Source organism: Bombus impatiens, unplaced genomic scaffold (assembly GCF_000188095.3).
Source record: "Bombus impatiens unplaced genomic scaffold, BIMP_2.2 scf_0294, whole genome shotgun sequence".
In the NCBI taxonomy this organism is placed as follows: domain Eukaryota; kingdom Metazoa; phylum Arthropoda; class Insecta; order Hymenoptera; family Apidae; genus Bombus; species Bombus impatiens.
In genome coordinates this window covers 7,199-15,678 of record NT_176713.1, presented here as the reverse complement: position 1 = coordinate 15,678, position 8,480 = coordinate 7,199, and the positions used below count along the sequence as shown (strand labels likewise).

Sequence of the window (8,480 nt, the reverse complement as noted above, 5' to 3'; positions counted from 1 at the left end):
CGCTCGAACCGGTACCCGGTCCTCTCTCGATCGCAGCTGGGACGGTCATCGTGGAGGTTTTAGTCGGTTGGTGTCCGGCACTACCAGGCCGCTTTCCCCAGAAGGGTTAAAAAAAAAGATGATGTATTGGATGAAGTTGTGGTCAGTGAGTCAGTCTCCTTTGTAGCGTCTGTCCGTCGCCGTCATTCTTTGATCTGTCGTTGAGGATTCGATGATGGACTAGGACATGATTGTGTTGGTTGTATATCTGTGCAGGATGGTTGATCGGTAGTTTAAATGACGAGATTACTCGTTAAGGAAACCGTCAAATATATTTTACAATAATTATAAATACAGGGTCAACTTTTTGCTCGCTACGGGTCGTTAAAACAATGTTCGCTAAGATGCGCGGTACTAACTGATTCGCTAAAGACTGTGTGTTGATCGCTAATAAAAATTGCTCGAGACTGAAACTAAAAAACTAGTCACCTTACGATCGTGTTCGTTTATTTATACAGGTCGAGGGGGTACCGGTAAATTTCCATTCTCCTTCGTTAGACGGTTACTCGTAGCGGCGACATTGTTTTACCCGGAGTTGCTTTATTATTACATTCTTAACGATATCTTATCTTAAAGTTATCTTAACGATATTAGTACTCCGAGGCAAAGCAACAGCCTGGCTCGAATTGTCCTGTAGCTCACGTGCCGCCACATCGCCCCCTGACAGTGATAACGTTTTTTTTTATTTATTACGCAGTTTTACACAGGTTTACACAGTTTTTCTTAACCGAAACCCGTTTGAAACCGATCAGGGAATCTGATCCTTCTGCCCAAACGCGTGACGTATTTATTTGTCGTATTTTTATTATTTGCGCTTTCTTATCTTTCGCTTTGTTCGGTTTGAACATCCAGCAGTATTATTATTATGTAGCGATTTTCACGTTACTCTGGTGCTCAGTATAGTCATCTAATAAAAATGCGGGTTTCAGTCGATCTATGGAAACTACTACATTACTGTGGCCACGGAAATTTCCAACGGCTTCGCGACACAAAGCGTAAGGCCGACAGGCCTAATGTACCATCGATATCCCTACGGTTCTTTCGTTGAATATTTGGTTGAATGCATACGCGGCAACCATCGCGGACTTCTAATCAACGCGCGAGTTGTGAGTGTTGCGACACTCAACTAACTAGCGACCAGTCAGGCACAACTGATCGGTTGGTATCGCAAGCCTTGAACGGTATTAGCGTCCAAGGTAGAGGATTATAAGAAATGTAAAGAGCAAGGTTTATGTATTTTCGACCAATCGCGGGGAGAAGCAACCGGGAGTCGTAAATTCCCATTACGATTATAATAATCGACACCACGAGTTGATCGATCCCCTGATTTCCGTTAAGATAATAGGGGTGATACAGTTAGTATAACACTGTGATTCATAGAGTTATAAGGTTTTTATTTCCAACATTTAAGTTACACTGTTGAGTAGGTATAAATCGTAGATGACAATTTGTCGCAAGAAAACAAGATAAATATGCACAACAGAGCAAGGCTCTTATAGTTGAATTTAGTATGTCAGTGGACGTAGCACTAGAGGATACTTAATAGAGGGAAGTGAATGTTCGATAATCCCGAGAACCGACTTAGATAGTTGATGTGAGTTGTACTTCTCTAGCGTTGTATGATAAGTAAAGTTGACTTTTCGTGCTTAGACTTAGACGTTAAATGTTAGATTTTGACTGACTTGTCGCTCTTATGTTAATACGAAAGAAAGTTCGGTGTGGGTGTGCCCCTTTGCACGAAGAACGCGAATTCGTTGCTCACACTTTACGTTAGGAAAGATGAGGGTAACGATCCGCGATGTCGATTGGTTATGACCCAGGCTGATGCTTGAAGGGATGAGTAGGAAGCCTCCTACCAACGTGGATCGTGGGTGACCTTGTTCATGGAAAAACCAGCTGGTTTTATTAGATAGCTATTCGGTTTTTCCTAATAGGTGCGTACCCGCTTTCTCCGTGTTTTTATGTCCGCCTAATGCGCCCAGGGACCTCTCTAAAAACCAGATGTGCGTCGAAAATACTTCTAGGCTTAAGAAATCGTACAGGACAAACAGATTGACTGAAGACACATGCCCATACGATACAATAAAGAGTGAAAAGTTATGGTGGGTCCTTAGATTTATTAAGGGTCGAAGTGACGTTACGCAGACCGTTGGCTGTCCAGTCGCGAGGGCTGGAGTGCAGATGTTTTAGGCGACATAACAGTTTAGTTCACCTTACTTATTCCACTCAATACTCTGAATACAACTGTCTTTTAGATCACTGGCTATTCTATTAAATATAATTTACACAGACTGAATATTGTTACATGCTGATTCTTAGAACACTGGTGCAAGAGACTTGGTGGTGTTGCTGTCGTAGAGGAAAGTTCGTGGTAGGTGTGTCTCAAGTCTGTTCCTAACTGATCATTTGGTAAAGACGTATGTTTAAGGATGTGCTGGCCGCCCTAATGAAGGTTCGCGCGCGGGTGACCTTGCACTTGGGGAAACCCGCGTTTCCGGTCTTCCTGAGATGTACCATAAAATAAAGGCATTATATATCGAATGGGTTTTTCCCGTGGGGGGTCCTAAAGTACCTTGACTGTACAATAGGCCCACTATTTATGATGGGTCCGCACTAGGGTAGCGTAAATCCTTGACGGTGCGAAAGGTTTAGCGAAGCAAACACAATTAGAGAAACGAGTCGTCTACTCTTGAGAATTCAGTTTTAATCGTTACTTGTCATTAATCGTTGGCAAACGCTAACCGTTGTTAATCGTTAATCGTTGTTAATCGTTAATCGTGGTTAATCGTTATTTGTTGTTAATAGTTAAGAGTTTAATAAACGTTATTGTTGAAAATCAAGAGTATTTCTTGTGGACACATTCACCGACGATCACCTCATTTCTATCATTTATTCTGATGGTATAGTTCTTTTCTCCACGCTGTATTACCTGGTACGGCCCGTTATAGAGTGGTTGTAAAAGGCCTCCGATCGCATCATGGCGTCAAAACAAGTAGGGCCAAGTTTATAGATCATGGAAAACGAAGGTTTCCTTCGCGTCGTGTCACGATAACCGATTGAGGCCTGATTTTTCCTATACGCTCTTTCAACCGGTTCGCATATTCCGAGTTGGCCTGTTGATTCGCTGGTAAGAAGAATTCTGCCGGAAATCTCAGGCTCAGTTCGAGAGCATAGTCGTGGCCCCTACCTTTGTTGTAATTTGCCCCTGCAAATTACAGATACCTTGGCAATTATTGTTGTTGTTGACGATTATACTCTGGCTCCTGACTGGCGACAAGCCACTTTGAATCATGTATTCCTTAATGGGCTTGCTCGTAGGATTGTCCAAATACGGCTTCAACAGGAAGGCGTCTTTTTTCAAGGTTGGACGCGGTGGCGGAGGCGCGGTGGGCGTTGGTGGTGTTGGCACGGTGCTCGATACGGTCTCCGTCCTCGACGGAGAGGCAACGACCAAACAGAGCGGCGTTTCCTCAGGATGTACTTCATGGCAGGAGTTCGTCCTGATCGGGTCTTCAGCTTCCGGGCAATGGTTTTTGACGATGGCAGAGTTTCGTAACAGCAGAAAAGCGTACAGCGCTGTCTCTTGAACGCCGGGGACAATTCCTCTGAATGCTCGAAAGCCGAGGTGATATCCGAGGAATATTCTCGAGGCGAAGAACAGTACAGCCTAGTGTCCGAGTCGGAGTAGCAAGATCCTTTTAAGGTTTTCTGGTAGCACGAAGCGACCGCTGCTACAACGTGGCCGTCCATGCAACAGGCGAGATGGCAAGAAACAACGGGCTCGTTTTCGAAAGATACATTGACCACGGCTAGATGCTGGTAGTACGGAAGATGATGCGAAGAGGAAAAACCAGCGTCGCAACAGTGAAGAGGCGGAGGCAATCGCTCGTACTCGATTTCAATCCGATCCTGCAATAAGCTCGAAACGTATTTTGACGTCCTCAGATCTACCGGTGAGTCACCGGAAGCGGCATCCTGGATAGGGTTGAGCCGTTGTCTGGAGTATCCACGGAAGACGATAGCGCCTCGCAGTTCTGTCTCCTGCCCGAGCCGCTTCTGCACCTGATGACGGTTTATGCTAGAATTCCTGGCGGTGGCACGTTGTTTTGCCCGGGGTTGGTTTATTATTACATTATGTATATCCTAACGATATTAGTACTCCGAGACAAAACAACAGCGTGACTCGAATTGTCCTCTAGCTCATGTGCCGCCAAATATCAAATAAATGTTTTAATGGAGCCTTCCGGATGCATGAAGGTGTTGCCGGAGGTGTCTAGTCGCCAGCAAAGTTCCGATCCTTAATTCGAGGGTCGGATCCATGTAACAGCGTGTAATGGCGTTGCTCGTGTCACAGATAAAATTCGGCCAACTATGCGATAAGATAGCAAATTCCAAACGCCTTATCCTGAGTGACCATCGGAGTAGTATCCGGTCAATTTACCAGTTCCCAGCCACTCTACCCGTTCTCAGAAATATATGATAAGTACGACCAAAGTTCTTCCCACTCTAACGAATAAAGAATATAAATACTCCTCCCAAAATCATTCAAGTCAGTCTGAATATGTCCGAACCAGTGTGCATATTAAAAAGTCTATTGTTGCGAACCGCAAATAAAGAGTTACCATTTAATTATTGTGTAAAAAATTGAGTGGAAATAAAGAACTCGATTTCCTGTTTGGAGATCGACATTTTTTTAAATCATTTGTTGAACTTTTTACGTTACACTCGCATATGCGACAGGATCCGGCTCACAATGTGGAAGCGTGTGTCTTGCCATCAAACAATTGGTACACGCTGATACTTCTTCGGCGGCTACAAGACGTTCTCCGATGGTTTTCATCCTGAAGGTGTTGCAGCTCCAAATTTTATGTGGTCCACGGCAAATAGGACAGAATGACTAAGATTTCGACGTCATAAATGCATACCCTCATGTTTGACGTGTCGTTCTTGTATGTTCTATGACCTGACAGCGATCGTTTAAAAACTTCAGGAGTTACTTGAACGTAGGGAATGGTGTGGATTATGCTTTGTTCTTCCATATTAACCCGGTTTCGCGATCTGACTTAGATGTGAATAAATACTGCAACAAGGATTCTGCGATCGGTTGTCCGAAAGCTTGCAAAGCCTTGTAGTGGGAGTCTATCTTTGTTATATAGGACTGTAAGTCTTGATGTGATGTCCGTGATAAGGGGGCCCTGTCAATCATCTCCTTCAAATGTCTCTCGACGATTTTAACCGGTTTATTGTATGGTTATTCCAATATGTCCCAAGCGGCCGAGTAATTTACTGTTGTGTTGCTTAAAGGGATATTGTAGTCTGGAGGCATGAATTTCGGGCGATTTTCGAAGCTCTATACAACTGAAACAGGCTCTGTACAAAGGAAACAAAAAATATCTTTGCTATCCTTTTTTTAGCATTTGTTTATTGATATTTTAAGATTACGTAAAAAATTAACCGAAAAAGAACTCAAAATTCACAAAGTTATGAGCTGGCAAAGTGGGTGGTGCCAAAGAAAGGGTGCCCTGGCGTGCATGATTTCAACTCTTCTGGTCATCTGAAACAAAAAGTCCTTAAAAACCTTGAAATATCAAAACAACATTTTTTCACAAAATGGCGGCCGTTTGAAGGAAAGTTTCTTGTTTCGCATGTTTTTTTAACAATTCCGAATGTTTAAAAAATAGTAAAATTAAAAATTTCGATCTTAGCGTGGTTCAGGCGATAGAGAAATGTATAGAGAATATTCACATCAAATTTCAAATAAATCGGTTCATTAGAACTTGAGATATCGTGCACGCCAACTCGAAAAAAGTAGTATCGAAAAAAACGCGTTTAGAGTTTCGAGACAAGTTTCCGGCAATTTTACTCATAGAATGGTACAGCATACTTACATATTTTTAATTGGCGATTCCTGCTCCATACAAGAGACCTTCCTCTACTTCAAAATGTTCATTCTCCGAACTTCTTTTATGGAGACGAGCATTCTAAAATACAATAGCCGTAATTCTTATTAATTAAAACTTCTTCATCTTGCGAATTTTTCAATTTTGCTGCAGATGTACTAGTAAAACTGGTTTCTTCCTTTACGGTAAATTGATTACCGGAAAATCTTCTCTTCTTCGGTCCGTATGCTCGTTTAGAACTGAATTTTGAATGCTTCTTATCCATTTTGCTTTAAAATGTCAATATATATGTCGGATTTACATTAGGGACGTGAAACGAATCTTCATTTGGATTACACATTGTCCTTATGCAATAGAGAAGACATTGACTGGTGCAAATACGATTATTACAGAATTTGACAAGTAACCGTGGTAATTAGGTACTCGAGAAGCCAATGACAATGATTCTAGGTTCAATAACGAAGCCGCGGTTAACGGAATAACAGGACGCTCTTCCTTCCAAAGTCCAAATCGTACTCGACTTGCTTGGCTACGGTGGAAGTATAATTAACTAATTCTTTGTTAAAACGTGGAATATCGATCGAGCGTAAAAACGCTAAGTAACTCGCTAATACGACCTCACGAGAGAGAATGACTTTCCGTCGCGATGATGCTGCAGACGAAAACTATGATAGGGTGTGTCTAAGGAGACGAGATCATCGGATTCGTGGAGAGATGCCTTCGTTCGGAAAATGAGGGAAATGGACGTTCCTGTTAATTGGTTAATTTCTATGTTGGTGGTTGAAAAAGGATGCTAACAGCCCTTGAGAGAGAGTTGCTAGCGGGAAACGTCGTTCGTTGAAAAAATAAAGTTCTCCTATCTTCCCGTATTTGGGACAAAGACTGTTTGTCTGTTTGAAGGACTTTAGATAACTAAATGTTAATATTTATAGCGGCCCTCAGGGTAACTGAACATGCACTGTGGAGATGCGTCAGCATCTGGTAACCATCATACCCGAAGAATAGGGTCTGTGTGTGGCGAGCCACGAGACAGAGACCGTTGGAATATTTACTGTCGCGTACCGCTACAACTATTTCTTTTAAGGAGAACTATAGAATTACTCCGTCCCTATATTAGGTAGAAAAGTTCATGCCGTGACCGCGGCTACGTTCAGCGACTCGTTGTCGCCTCGAGCCCAAGCTCTCTATCACAAATCTCGGACAATTATAGCCGAGTTAAATTATACAAACTAAAATATTGGGGGTTAGGTTGGGGTTAGGTTGGGGTTAGGTTTAAGAACTTTTTTATTTTTATCTTTCATCTAATATGGTCACTATATCTTATAATAATATAAAAATCAAACATTATCTTGTTACTATGTCATCAAGAACGATGGAAAGCAATGGGGAAATAAGTTTTCCTAATCCTTCAGAATCTAATAAAATTATTTTTCTTTCTTTCGATTTCGTTGATGTAACAAAAAGTATACGTAAGAAATAACTGGTTAAATATAACAAATTTAGATTTACTACGGTTTATGTGCGGATTACGTACGATTTCGTGATTTATGTGCGGATCTTGAAAAACATTCAATTGCTAGGAAAGTTTATAAATTAAGCTATAATTATTCTGGCCTAATAATTCTGACCGAGGAAAGAACCTCGTCAACAATATTTTTCATCAATATACAATTGTAGCAATTGGAAGATTTCAATTATTTTTATACAGCTGATTTTCTAGAAATGTTGCGCATTGTGGATATTGCAGGTAGTGTGAAAGCTAACAAAGAAAGAAATAAAGTTTGTAAACCGATTTTGAATTACTTTAGATGTGGATTTCTAATAACCATAGATAACTCGATAATAAGATCACATCGCGTATATGTATATTTATATAAACTTCTTTTTTCGTTCAGTATGATAAATCTGTCCCTGCTATACTTGTTACGTACAACAAAATATCCTGTTGAATTCTAGTATTCTCTCCTCTATCTGATCCTCTATCCTATATTTAGATAGGAAAGCAAGAAATTGCTTTTAAAACATTGTTCTGAAAACACGTAAAAATACCTTTCTTGTATATTATTGACAGTGAACAAAATATGTAAATACATATCGAACACGTATAATACGCCTTTGTATACACTGTTTCCCAGGGCCATATTTTGGTCCTGTCGAGATTAAAGAATTGTTACGTATAGAGTATCTTGTTCGATATAGCTATAAGCATTATAGCGGTTTATGCCATGTATTATGCTTACGTATACGTGTAGCAGTTCCACAATTTTCAGTGGCGATTGCAGTTATAGCCTCCATTTTTGCCAGATATTTCTAGCATTACTTATGCCTCAGAGAAGAACAATCATTAAATTAAATATTTTCTTTTCTACACTGATTCCAGGACAGCACATACATATATCCATAGAATCGAACTATCTTCGTTGGTTGTGGATTTTTCCAGATTTTCAAATTATTCATGGCAACATAAAAATAACCATGTTTAAAAGACTATTTACATTGGATGCTATCACATAAAACTTTTAATTTCTATTGAATAATTCT

The 8,480-nt window shown here is 40.8% G+C and overlaps 2 long non-coding RNA genes across 2 annotated transcripts in view; one reads left to right on the top strand and one right to left on the bottom strand.

Moving 5' to 3' along the window:
• The window catches only part of LOC117151558, a 10,850-nt gene extending 4,079 nt beyond the window's left edge, over positions 1-6,771 (top strand). The window contains exons 2-3 of the long non-coding RNA XR_004461579.1: positions 6,301-6,310; positions 6,614-6,771. This is a non-coding gene — a long non-coding RNA (uncharacterized LOC117151558). The remainder of the gene's footprint in view (positions 1-6,300; positions 6,311-6,613) is intronic.
• On the bottom strand, positions 5,454-6,133 carry LOC117151559. Its single transcript, XR_004461581.1, has 2 exons — positions 5,928-6,133; positions 5,454-5,593 (listed from the first exon to the last, which is right to left on the bottom strand). It is a non-coding gene; the product is annotated as an uncharacterized LOC117151559 (long non-coding RNA).
• Positions 6,772-8,480: the final 1,709 nt, after the last annotated feature.